The 14308-nt window shown below is 35.8% G+C and overlaps 1 long non-coding RNA gene across 1 annotated transcript in view; it reads left to right on the top strand.

The window, feature by feature from the left end:
• The window catches only part of LOC103589600, a 2283-nt gene extending 971 nt beyond the window's left edge, over positions 1-1312 (top strand). The window contains exon 2 of the long non-coding RNA XR_550404.1: positions 1065-1312. This is a non-coding gene — a long non-coding RNA (uncharacterized LOC103589600). The remainder of the gene's footprint in view (positions 1-1064) is intronic.
• The last annotated feature ends 12996 nt before the right edge of the window (positions 1313-14308 follow it).

The following is a 14308-nucleotide window of genomic DNA, read 5'->3' as shown; positions in this document are numbered from 1 at the left end:
CCCTCGGTGGGAGTGCCGCCGCGCTCCCAAGCGGCGCACTGTAGCAGTGTGCCACCGGGCCAGCCCTTAATTTCAAATTTTATGTCCCAGTATCTGTCTACATTGTGGTGTTTTGATAATCCAATATTTTGGTGTCAACACTTTTTGCTAATTCAAGTTATTTTTAACAAAAGCAGGATAGTAAAAGCATCATAATTGCATCTTCCAGAGTACAAGGCCCACAAAAACCTATTAGGATACAAGTCCAAAATTTTGTAATTAAAAAACTAAAACTATTATGTTTAGATCCAAAACTGGATTTGAATTATGCAATACAATAAAAAGGAAAAAGTGGTGTTAAGCTTAAAAATCACTGACATATGGGTTTGACTACAATAATCATAGAATTTCATGTTTTCTTTATTTAACGAGGGATAATCAGATCAAAAAAAGAGGAAGAGGAGGGGTAGAAGAAAGAAAGGGACAGGAGGAGACAGACAAACTTTCATTTGAAAATATAGATTGAAAAAATATTTTGGAAGTCTCTTCTAATATTAATAATTTATCTCTGTATGTATAATATATCCTTTCCTCATAAAAACTTAAAATAGTCCTAAAATAGATTAAGATAACTGTCTTAAATTTGTTTGGAGATGCCATGCAAATGAGACCATAAGCTGCTTATAAAGATTTTCTTTTTTTCTTTCACTCCTTATTTGTAATAACAGTTGTGTGAGTTGAATGAAAGGATTTCTGTGAACAGAATAAAATCCTTATTATGAAGGAGTCACAAAAACATTGATCAATTCAGCAAATATGTATTTAATACTACTCAGTAAGTGAATAGAGTGGGTGGGTATGATAGAAAGTATGAATCAGACCTATGTTCAGATCTTGACTCAGTCACTTAGATGCTATAAAATCTCTGTTAAATCACATAATCTCCATGAGCCTCAATTTCTTCATCTGTAAATTGGTGCCAATTATACTACCACATAGGTTGCCTAGAGAAGAGTAAGGATAATGTATATTAAAGAACTAGACACACCTGATAAATGCTAACTAGCTATTTTTATTATTTTTAGGTGCCAGAGACTATGCTAAACAGTATGGAGGAAGAAGACATCATGTTCACCCTTAAGTGGTGTGTAGTTTAGAAGATGAAACAAAAGTCTAGTGTGTTAAATGTTTCATAGAGGTCAGTTTTGTAAGGTTCGTTTCAGCTATTTGCTATTTTTCACTAACTGCTTAAGTGTCCATTATTTTCAGAGCCCATTCCCAATAGGGTATTTGTTATTTTAAAATAAAATACTTACTTTTAATATTTAATAAATATTTTTTACATGTTTTGATTCTGACATTTGGGGGACCCTGGAATACAGCTCTTAGACACCACATGAGTTTGATGATCCAAACCAAGATTCTGTTCAGAAATTTTGATCTATTATTTGACAGTACTACTTAAGCTCTTTATATCACAGAAAACAATTCAAAGACGTAAAATATGAATTCATTGCATGAGAATAATCAGTTTTGGGGTTGGCAGATTTTTATGTACAATGTGGTATATAGCCCTTTGACAAACATAAAGTAAATTGATGCTCCCTGAGCTTGAATTATGCTGTACAATCCATTGGTAAAAAACAGCAGAACTATTACGGAACTAACCCCATTTGTGAATGTCTCACTAGTACCCAACAGCTGTTTTTTTGCACCTAAACTATTTATTCTAAGGAATTTTGAGAGTCCTCTTTTTGTTTATTCTATACCTTAAGTTATCTTAGCAAGTGATGAGGTTTGTTCCCCAGGCTTTACTGGAAGTCTGTTCAAATGTTATTACAGTGGTTAATAGTATCAGTAGAACTTTTACAATGTCAGCTCTTCTTTGAAACAGACACATAGACCAATGTGATGGAGTTTGGATGTGTTGTCCCCTCCAAAACTCATGTGGAAATTTGATCTCCAATGTGGCAGTGTTGGAAACTGATTGAGTCATGGGGGCAGATCCCTTATGAATGGATTAATGCTCTCCCTGTGAGAGGAGGGGTAGTGAGTGAGTTCTTGTTCTATTAGTTCCCGTGAGACCTGATTTTTTAAAGGACCCTGGCACCTCCTCTCTCTCTCTCTCTCTTGCTTCCTCTTGCCATGTGATCTGCTTGTACCTGCCAGCTGTGTGCTGTTTTTCCACCATGAGTAGAAGCAGCCTGAGGCCTATGCCAGATGCAGCTGTCCCAGAATCGTAAGCCAAATAAACCTCTTTTCTTTATAAATTATCCAGTCTCAGGTAGTTCTGTTATAGCAACACAAAATGGACTAAAACACAATGGAACGGAATAGAGAGCCCAGAAATCAACCCAGGCATATAGGGTCTACTGATCTTCAACAAAGATGCCAAGAATGTGCAGTGTGGAAATACAGCCTCTTTAATAAATGGTGCTGGGAAAACTGGATATACGCAAAAGAATGAAATTGGTTCCTTGTCTTATACCATACACAAAAATCAACTCAAAGTGGATTAAAGACTTAAATGTAAGACCTGAAACTGTAAAATTCCTAGAAGAAAATAGGGAAAAATCTCCTTGACCTTGGTCTTGGCAATGGTTTTTTGATATGATACCAAAAGCACAGGTAACAAAAACAAAAATAAACAAGTGGGATTACATCAAACTAAAAACTTCTGCACAGCAAAAGGAAAAAGCAAAATGAAAAGACAACCAATGGAATGGGTGAAAATATTTGCAAATCATATATCTAATAAGGGGTTAATATCCATGATATATGAGGAATTCACACAACTCAATAGCAAAAAAAAAATAAAGCAAGTAAAATATGAGCAAAGGACATGAATAGACATTTTTCCAAAGAAGACATACAAATGGCCAACATTTACATGAAAAAGTGCTCAATGTCACTTATCATCAAGGAAATGAAAATCAAAAACACAATGAGATATCACCTCACACCTGTTTGGATGGCTGTTACTAATACAGTGGGTAACAAGTGTTGATGAAGATATGGAGAAAAGGAAACTGGTACACTGTTGGTGGGAATGAAAATTGGTATAGCTGTTATGGAAACCTCCATACTTGGAGGTTTCTCAAAAAATTAAAAATAGAGCTACCTTATGATCCAGAAACTCCACTTCTGGGTTTTCATACAAAGAAGTTGAAATCAGGATTTCAAAGAGATAGCTGCATTTTCATGTTCACTGCAGCATTATTCATAATAGCCAAAATATGGAAACAAATGCCCATCAGTAGATGAATGGATAAAGAAATTGTGGTATATACATACAGTGGAATATTATTCCCGCCATAAATTAAGAAGGAAACCTGCCATTTGTGGCAACAGGGATGGGCCTGGAGGACATTATGCTAAGTGAAATAAACTGAACACAGAAAGACAAGTGCTTTATGATCTCACTTATATGTGAAATCTAAAAGTCAGACTTGTGGAACCAGAGAGTAGAATGGTGGTTACCAAGGGCTAGAGGGAGGGGGAAATGGGAAGATGTTGGTCAAGGTGTTCAAAGTCTCAGAGGAGGAATAAGGAGCAATGCCCAGGTTCCTAAGCAGGAGCCAAGGGCAGCCAGCCCTCTCCACCCAGAAGTAGGCAGAACAGAGATGCCCCATGTCCTAGGTAGGAGTCTAGGGCAACCAGCCCCCTCTGCCTGAAAGCAAGCAAGACAGTGACACCCAGGGTCCTAGGCAGGGGCCAAAGGCAGCCAGCCCCCTCCACCTGGAAGCAGGCAAGACAGCAATGCCTGGGGTCCTAGGCAGGAACCAAGAGCAGCTGCCCCCTCTGCCTGGAGCAGGCAAGAAAGCATGTGGAAAACACCACTTTCACATGAGTGGCCCACTAAAGTCTCCATCACAGCTATGACTACCACAAAAGTGGCTTAATACCACAGCAGTAGCCACAACCACTGTGCAGGCAGCCTGCCAGACACTCAACTGCACTGATAGAAGGAGAGTCCCCAGCAGAGATTGGAAAAGAGGATGTATCTCTCCTCGAAGGCCATTCCAGAGTGATAAAAGGAGCAACTGCTCTACCAGATGATCAGACATCAACACAGAGATACTAGAAATATGAAAACCCAAGAAAATATGACACCACCAAAAGAATACGGTGATTCTCAAGTACCAGACCCTATACAGCAGGAACCCTTTTAAAATGGCTGAAAAGGAATTCCGAGCAACAATCTTAAGGTAACTCACTGAGATACAAGAAGATTCACAACATAATGAAATGGGGGGGGGGGCAGGGAATCCATGATATGAAGAAGGAAATTTACAAAGAGATTAATACCTTAAAAAAGAATGTAACAGAACTCATGGAACTGAATGATTCACTCAACAAAATAAAAAACACAACTGATAGTTTAAGCAGCAGGCTAGGACAAGCAGATGAAAGAATTTCTGATCTTGAAGATGGTCTTTTCAGAATAACCCAGTTGGACCAAAAAAGGAAAAAAAAATTTTTTTAAATGAAGAAAATCTAAGAGAGCTAGCAGACAACCTTACGTGCACAAACATTTGAATCATGGGTATTCCAGAAGGGAAGGAGAAAGGAAAAGGCATGGAAAACCTATTAAATGAAATAATAAAGGAAAATTTACCAGGTACAGGGAAAGACACCTTCAGATACCAGGAGGCTCAAAGATACCCAAACAGATTCAACCCAAAAAGATCCTCTCCAAGACACATTATAGTCAAACTGGCAAAGCTCAGAGACAAAGAGAATCTTGAAAGAAGCAAGAGAAAAGCATCAAGTCACCCATAAGGAAGCCTCTATCAAACTAACAGCAGACTTCTCAATAGAAACTCTACAGACCAGAAGAAAGTGGGATGATATATTCAAAATGCTAAAAGAAAAAAACTGCTAGCCAGGAATAGTGTACCCAGGAAACAAATTTATTTTCCAGACAAACAAAAACTATGAGCTTTCACCACCACATGAGAGCCCTCGAAGAATTTTCAAGGAAGCATCTGGCATCTGAAAAATGATAATCACTACCACAAATACACAAGGAAGAACAAAACCCAGTGGTATAACAAAAATGCAAACGAGCAAGAGAAAGAACCTAAATCTTACCATCACAAAAAAACATAATGACAATGTAATAATATCCCTACTTTATTTCTGATTTTGGTAATTTCGGTCTTCTCTCTTTTTTTCTTGGTCAGTATAGATAAAGGTTTGCAAATTTTCTCAATCTTTTTAAACAATCAACTTTTGGTTTTGTTGATTTTTTTCTATTGTTTTTTAATTCCTTATTTCATATATTTCTGTTGTAATTTTGTTATTTCCTACTTATATTTGCTTTTGGTTTAGTTTGCTGTTCTTTTTCTATTTTGTTAAGGTAGAAGTTTACTTTACTGATTAGAGATTTTTCTTATTTCTAATATAGTGTTTACAAGTATAAATTTTCCTATAAGCACTGTATGAACCCTGCATCCTATACATTTTGATATGTTGTGCTTTGATTTTTATCTCAAATTACTCTCTAGTTTCCCTTTGATTTTTCTTTTTACCCATTTTTTTGTTTATTTAGGAGAGTTGTTTAATTTCCACATATTCATGAATTTTATAAATTTTCTTCTGTTGTGGTGGTCGGAGAACATATTTTCTATTACTTTCTATGGTCTTAGCCTTTTTTAATGTATTAAGACTTGTTTTGTGGCCAAAACTAAAAATAAAAATATAGAGAAATAAGTTTTGGAGATTTAACATATAGCATGGTGACTATAGATAACAATATTGTATTGTGTACTTGAAATTTGCTAAGAGGTAGATCCTAAGCATTCTTCCCACAAAAAATCCAAAAAGCTAAAAAAGATGAGCAAAAAAAAGCTAACCATGTGAGGTGATGGATGTATTAATTAGGTTGATTGTAGTGGCTATTTCACAATATATATATATATCAAACCATCAAGTTGTACACCTTGAGGAGTCATTAGAGCCATAGCCCCTCCCACCCAAAACTGAATTAGAGTGACTGAAATATGAAGACTTTCCAGGTATTGAAAATCTAGGTAGTAACTGTATGGTGAATACTGTCATCTCTATATATTCCACACTATGAAATAGAAATAATACATGTGCTGGCCTTTTCAGAGATCAAAATTAAATTAGGAAACCAGTAGATCCTCAGATTGTCTTTGGAATAATTTCTAATCTTTTCCTTTTGGCATTTAACTTTTTTCAGCAGACCCTAAATTTGGCTGTGATGGTATAGAATGCAAGGACATTCCTCACTGTGTTTTCCAAGTAGCCAGATCCCTGCCAATGAGTTGAGCTGTTTAAATAAACAAGAACTTTTTTTAAAAATTGAATAATGCGGGCCGGCCCGGTGGCGCACTGCGCTGGTGCGCCGCTTGGGAGGCGCGGAGGCGCTCCCACCGAGGGTTCGGATCCCACATACAGACCGGTTCCCGCTCACTGGCTGGGCGAGGCACAGGGGCAACGCCAAGGGTTGCGATCCCATTGCCGGTCCCGGTCCGGTACGGGGGCAACACTGAGGGTTGCTATCCGTTGCCGGACACGGAAAAAAGAGACAAAAAAAAAAATTGAATAATGCAATAGATTTATTGGCATTACCCACTTTAAATGTGCCTTTTGTTTTTTTTTTATGCCTGTTAATATTTCCAAAAAGTATATAGTTCCACACGTGTCTTCTCAAGTGAACCAAATTTCTGACCAGAGAAAGCAACACCACAATTAAATTGCGATTTCACTAAAATATCATCTTTTAAGAGGACTTCTGATTGTATGAGTATGGAGCAACAATAAATTTAATGTAAATATCAGTCTGAATGGCTTTTCTGTGTTTAACTATTCTGTTGATTTATTCATTCAACAAATATTTGTCATAACTTTGTGCCAGGTCCTTGCATATAGCAGTGAAAAAGGGACCACTTCCTGTCCCTCAGGGAACTCAAGTGGGGAGAGACCAACAAGTACACCAGCAATTACAAAAAAGTATGAAAGGTTCTATGAATTCTATCTTGTATAATTAAGACCGAATGTAGAATTACACCTTCTAGGGTCTTCTTCAAAGAGCCAGAGTAGGTACACAGTATTTTTAAGTCCCCTGTTGGAAGTTCAGAATATATTTTGCCTAGAAATTAGTCCATGTGTAATGATTGGATCACCCAGGCAAGAGACACAAATATATAAAACATAAGGTAATAATGCATAGCCCTTAGCTTAGCCAAAAACTCCTCAAACTTTTTGTCTCAGAACCCCTATACATTCTTAAAAATTATTAAGGACCCCCAAAGAGCTTTCGTTTATGTGGGTTCTGTCTACCAATATTTAAAGCTTAATAAATATTAAAGAAAAATTAAATATGCATTTATTTATTTAAATATTAATTAATTTATTTAAATATAAAAAACCATTATATAACGTATATACTTTATGAAAATGACTGTATTTTCCAAAACAAACAAAAAAGTGAGTAGACTAGCATTATTTTATACTTCAAATCTCTTTTATGTTTGTCTTAATAGATGACAACTGGATTTATATCTGCTTCTGCATTTAATCTTTTGTGATATACCATTTCGGTTAAAGTATATGAAGAAAATCTGGCCTCAAACAAGTATATGGTTGGACAAGAGAGGGGTATTTAAGAGCTTTTTCAGATGATTATGGGTATTTGATACTACATCAAAATTTTAGAAGTGCTAAGTTTTTTAAAGGTTAGTTGCAATGTGGAATCTGAAATCATATCAATGATCTTTTCATATCCTATTACATCAAAATCTATTGATATGTCTTGTATTTTGAATGGATCTTTTGCCCCTGCATGGTTTTGTATTCATTGGTCATTTGGAAAATATTGGTCACTGAGTTATGCATATCTCCCAAAAGTTGATACATTTCATTATATAGTATCAAAAAATGACATTTTAAAAAGTCACTACTAATTTTATCAGGAAAGTCTTGAAATACTGGTAAGCTGTCAAGGTCACAAATGATGCATGCAAGTTTTCTATAATTCTGATTTTCACTTGATTAGAGGCTTTCTGGGTTCCAGGTCAGTGATGGAAGTGCCTATAATGCAGTGCAGGGTGTGGAGGCAAGGGTTTAAAGGAGTGGGGAGTTGTGGGTGGTGAGGGTCTCTTGTTGATGTAAGCTTCCCAGGACTGTTTCTCAGGCTGGGCCATCTCTCTGTTACCTTTTTTCGTCTGTGGACCCCTGAAGATTGGCTTGCCTTTCTATTGCCACCATTAGTTAACAAGTGCAGCCTTACCATAAAGCCTTAATATATTCTGGGATGCTGCATATGGAGGCAGTCTGTGGAGTGCTTTGTGGGGGTCCTTCCAACCTACTTAGCTGTACAAGATGCAAGCCACCATGCCATCATATGATAAATCCTAAGGCAGGATTTTGGGAGAACCAAAGTTTTTACTATTCGTTGCTTCTAACCAAAGTTTTTCTTCTTTCCTGACTCACTATTAAAAAGGATGTTTTCTCACAGCCTCTCCTCTTATCCTTTAGGCAATCAATAAAGTTTTTCGTTTTTTCTGAAGTTTCTTTTTTTTTTTTTTTTCTCTCTAGAAAATGGATAAAATAGAGATAAAAGGTTCCTTTTTACACTCTAATAGGGATGGTAAGGTCTTATATAATGTTGACCTTTGGCTCCACAAAAAAAAAAAAAATTGAAAGAAAGTTAAGCTTTCTTTAAGGGGGATAACAAAATTTAGTGGCTTTTCTAGAATTTTCATCACAAGAGCCAGGAGGGCCTCTTTGGGAGAGAGAAGGATATAGAATAGCAGTCTGAGGAGCTAAAGACGTGTTTGTGAGATCAGCATTAACAGTAGTGATATGGGCAGACTGTAGAATTGGATTACACTCTTCTCTATTTTTTCTCTATGTCACTGCTGCTTACTAGATTGATACTACAGTAAAAAAGTAGGGATCAAGGATAAAGGACCTCTTAGTAATCAGGTTCTAGAAGTTTCCACCATGCTCCAGTATGAGGGGTCTTCAAAAGATTCATAGAAAATGCATATTATGAAAAACTGTGCATGGATTGCAAAAATTTTTTTGCTCCAAAATGAACTTGTACTCACCTGTTATGACATGTCTGAACAAGATCTAATTTGAGGTACTAGGAGGGATAAGACATAAGTTTGAAAAGAGACCCTATCAGTGCAACATAAATTCTGCTAAAATTGAAGCAAGAACAAACATCAAATTTATGGCAAAGCTTGGATAGAAGAATGGTGAAATCACTGATGCTTTACAAAAAGTTTATGGGAGGAAAGCCCCAAAGAAATTAGCAGCTTACAGATGGATAACTCGTTTTACCAAGTATGAGATGAGGTTGAAGATGAAGCCTGCAGAAGCAGACCATCCACATCAATTTGAGGGGAAAAAATGAATCTTCTTGCTGTTTTTTTAATGAGGTATTTTATTTTATTTTTTTCATCTTATTTTTTTATTAGTGACTGGCCAGTAAGGTGAACCAAAACCTTTACCTTGGTGTTACAAGGCTGTGCTCTGACCAATTGAGCTAACCAGCTGCCCCTGAATCTTAGGACTGATGATTAAAAGCAGAAACCATAGCCAACACCATAGACATTTCAATTGGCTCAGCTTACACAATTCTGGCTGAAAAATCACAGTTGAGCAAACTTTCTGCTCCATGGGTACCAAAACTGTTGTGTCCAGGTCAGCTGCAGACAAGAGCAGAGTTTTAAGTAAAAACTTTAAACAAGTGTGATCAAGATCCTGAAGCATTTCTTTGAAGAATTGTGACAGGAGATGAAACTTGGCTTTACCAGTATTATCCCAAAGATGAAGCACAATCAAAACCATAGTTATCAAGAGGTGGAAGTGGTCCAGTCAAACAAAAATGGACTAGTCAAGGACAAAGGTCATGGAAATAGTTTTTTGGGATGTTCAAGTCATTTTGCTTGCTTTCTGGAGTGCCAGAAAATGATATCTGCTTACTCTGACAGTGTTTTGAGAAAATTAGCCAAAGCCTTATCAAAAAAATGCCCAGGAAAGCTTCAGCAGAGAGTCCTTTTCTACCATGACAATGCTGCTGCTCATTCTCTCATCAAACAGGAGTTTCAATGGGAAGTCATTAGGCATCCATCTTATGGTCCTGATTTGGCTCTTTGACTTTTTTTTGTTTCCTACTCTTAAAAAATCTTTGAAGGGCACCCATTTTTCTTCAGTTAATAATGTAAAAAAGGCTGCATTGACATGGTTTAATTCCCAGGACCCTTAGTTCTTTAGGGATGGACTAAATGGCTTGTGTCATCACTCACAAAAGTGTCTTGAACTGGATGGGGTATATGTTGGTGTTGAGAAATAAAGTATATATTTTTTATTTTTATTTTTATTTCATTTTTCCATGAACCTTTTGCAGTTCTCTCATATACTCCAGGGAGATTTTGTTTAGATTTTCTAAAATTATCCCTTCTTTACTCTAAAACCTAGAGGTCATGATAGAGATCAGTATATTCCAAAATCTGTCAGTCCAAGGCACTATATAGTGCAATGACTGAGACATACTAGGAAGTTCCAGTGTCCTCCATGAATCAGTAGAGATGCTAGAACATGTTATACTTACCACAACCTTGTAAAAGGCCTATGGAGCTGCTTGAAGTATGATCCATGGAGCAAGAGCAATGGCTTCATCTAGAAGCTTAGTAGAAATGCAGAATCTCAGGGTTCACACTCATACCAACTCAGAGATCCCCAGGTGGTTCATAAACACGTTAAAGTGTGAGAAGCACTGTTGAAGAAGGTGTGTGTTACATCTTTCACCCTCATTAATTTCTATTTATCAATCACAGGCCAAAAGTTTATGATTGGCTTTAAATGATAACTATTTTGTTATTGTTATAAAAAATTATATTTTGTTATTATAAAAATGATTGCATTGCCTGAAGGGAAGACAGACTAGTAAAAACTATTGTGGGAAACTACTATATGAGGGTTCTTCAAAATGTTCACAGAAAGATTTGTATTATCTTTTAATTCTATTTTTCCATGAACTTTTTTCGTTGTTTGTTTTTTATTATTACTTTTTTTCATGAACTTTTTGAAGTACCCTCATATTTGTTTTATTTTCTAACATAGTCCTTGCACAAACTTAGAATGAGATTTAACAGATAATTTATCTGACTAGTAGGCAACATATCAATACAGAGACCTATGATTATACCTTGTCAGAACAAATGGCTTTGCTTTTTGTTCAATTACCCATGAAGGTTAACTTAGGGAAGATCTAGGATAATTTATCTGACTAGTAGGCAACATATCAATACAGAGACCTATGATTATACCTTGTCAGGACAAATGGCTTTGCTTTTTGTTCAATTACCCATGAAGGTTAACTTAGGGAAGATCTAGAACAATGATTCTCGAAGTATAGTCCTTGGACCATCAGTATCCACATCACCTGGGAACTTGTTAAAAATGCAAATGCTTGGGCCCTTTTGAATCAGAGGCTATATTTTAACAAGCCCTCAGGTAATCGTGAAGCTGAAGCATGCCGGAGTTGGGGACCCATTGGTTATTATCTCCTGATACCTATGAGGTTGCAGCTTTTTTTCTCTGGTGTCTATAGTAAACTTCCCTAACTGGCAGATTTAGTACAAAATCAGCCTCTTCCCACATTTTCATGTAGGAATATCTAGGTGTCCACACTAGGTAATACCAAAGGAATTATTATAGCAAGATGTTCTCATGGATATACAATTAAAAATACTCTAGCAGTGATGGTAGAACTTGATATAATCAGTACCTTTAGATAAAAGGAATTAGTGCCCAGCTACAGAATCATGTTTACTTTTCCCTAAAGTTAGTTAAAATTCTGACATCATGGTATGCCCAGGTGGCTTTTTTTTTTGGACACTCAATAAATTTTACTCACATTAATATCTAAGACTGATTAGCCATATTGCACAGAAATTGCTGATTTTTGAATCTCAGCAGTAAGACATTAAAATTAAAGTCTCTTCCTGTTAAATACAAAAAAAAAAGGTAGTGGAAAATGGATAAAATCTGAATAAAGTCAAAAGTTTCTTTAATAATAATGTACCAAGGTTGGTTCTTAGTTTTGAAAAATGTACTATGGCAGTGTAAGATGTTAAAATTCAGGGAAACTTTGTGAGGGTGTATAGGAACTCTGTGTATTATTTTTGCATCTTTTCCGTAAATCTAAAATTATTCCAAAATAAAAAATTACTTTAAAAAAGTTTTTCTTTGATCCTTCACTTAACAAAGCCCTTGAGGTATTACAAGGTAAAAGAAATTAAAGAATTGCTATATACCAACTCAGGCTGCCTGTTTGTATGTAGACCAACAGTCGTTTAATTTGTTGTGTTGGGATGCCTGTAAAGCTAAGTAAAAAAATACATTTACTAAATATTAGGACAGATAGTTAAAGCAGGGAAGGTGCTTTCTTTACTCTCCATTCCTTGAACTTTTATGTATAGTTTCTACTCAAGTACTTTGCACTTGGTGATATGTTGTTTTAATAATAATCCTTAAATCATTTCATGGGTGACTGTTCCCATCCACCCCCGCCCTCCTCCAGAGCACTTAATGCAGTGTGCTGCAGGAAATAGGCATTCAGAGAGCTCACATCTCTCTGACTAATTGACTGACTCAATGTGCTACCTGTAATTATATTTTAAAATTTAATCAGGGCAGTTCTAGGAACTCGAGGGGATAAAGTAAAAATCAACTATTCAAGTTAGGTTTGCATAAATTGCCTAGAGTGAATAGACTTCATCAAAACTTGTCAAAATGCAGAATTTGTCAGTGGAAACCAGAATATCAAAAATTTAAATCATCCACATAAAATACACTCAAGACTGAGGTGAATAGTTCGTGGTGAAGTTAACATTTCTAGAATAAATTTTGGGCTAACAAATGATCCATGGAGCATTTACCAGTCTTACTTCTCTCAGGCTTTTTGATTTTTTTTATTTTAATTTTTAAGATAATCAAGAATCATAAATATTATCTTGCTGTGGCTGTTGTTTTGTCTTGAGAAATTCTGAAAAAGGCCTGTAACAAAAAGAACCATTTATTTCCGTGATCTTCCTCAGTAGTACCTATGTGAACTAAAGCCAAAGCTGCTTAATGACACAGAGAATTATGATACATCTAACATTAGAGATTCTCAAACTGTTTACAATATATCATCTCAGTCCTTCTAAAATTCCTATGAAATAGATGCAAGGCAGGAATTATCATTTTTCCAGTGGGAAAATGGAAATTCAAAGAGATTAAAACATCCAGATTAAACTACAAATTGTAATTCTTATGCCATTGTTCTTTCAACTAATCATTCTCTTAGATCCCCATTACTTAAGTCATTAGATGAACACAGCCCCATATATGTGCATGTAACTCATTTTCTTTTCTTGACTGTGCAGTGTATATTCAGAAACAAAGCACTTGATGAAGTGTGATATGGTAAAAGGCAGATGCATGAAGTTTGCAGCTGTGAATGTAAGGGCAATATTTGTTTTTTATTTAACTATTTCAACTCATGTTTCATATCATGGAGATGGTAGAGCTTGATACAGTTTTGGCAAAATGAATATAAGAAAAAAATTATGTATTTAGTGTATCACTTCCGATTTCTGTGCAAAAAGTTATCTTTGTGATTTTCTGAAGGGAGATAAGAAATTGAAAATTATTTGGTTGACACAATTGCAAAATTGTTGGTAAGAAGCCAGGAGAATCACTGATTTTTTTTCCAGGTTTTTTTCTCAGGAATAAAATAGTTTTCAAAACCTCGATGACATTTTACATTCTAATCATTCACAGGGAGGTTGATATTTGAGCCGATTAAAGGAGGTTTACCATTTGAACTGGTAGAAAATTGCCTTCTAGCCTTATACAAAATGAAGATGTAACCTAACATACTTCACATGTATGATGGAAGATGCCATCTATTTCATATTTTATCTCCAATCTAGCATGACCATTTCTGCATTTGTTGTGAATCTAACATCTAACATGGAGAGTTCATAAGGTTTGTTGTTCTAGATAAGCAATATTGTGTGTAATCTTTTCCAGAGGCACATTCCATTATCGTATCCCACATTTAAATTAAGGAGCCATGGTGGTGATACACAGGCATCTTCATTAAAGATGGAAGTCTCCCTAATCTTGGAATTGTGTTTAATGAATATAGCACATTTTGTCCATATAAACTATTAAGATTATTCTAGTACTCATTTATTCATCCATACTACAAATATTTCTGAGCACTCACAACCAGACAAAGACCTCATGAGGAAGACAAAGAAACAAGGAACATAATATCTAATGACAAACCTAA

This window comes from Galeopterus variegatus, unplaced genomic scaffold (genome assembly GCF_000696425.1).
Source record: "Galeopterus variegatus unplaced genomic scaffold, G_variegatus-3.0.2 Scaffold707, whole genome shotgun sequence".
NCBI classification, from domain to species: domain Eukaryota; kingdom Metazoa; phylum Chordata; class Mammalia; order Dermoptera; family Cynocephalidae; genus Galeopterus; species Galeopterus variegatus.
The sequence above is the reverse complement of the archived record's forward strand: the minus strand, read 5'-3'. Positions and strand labels throughout refer to the sequence as shown.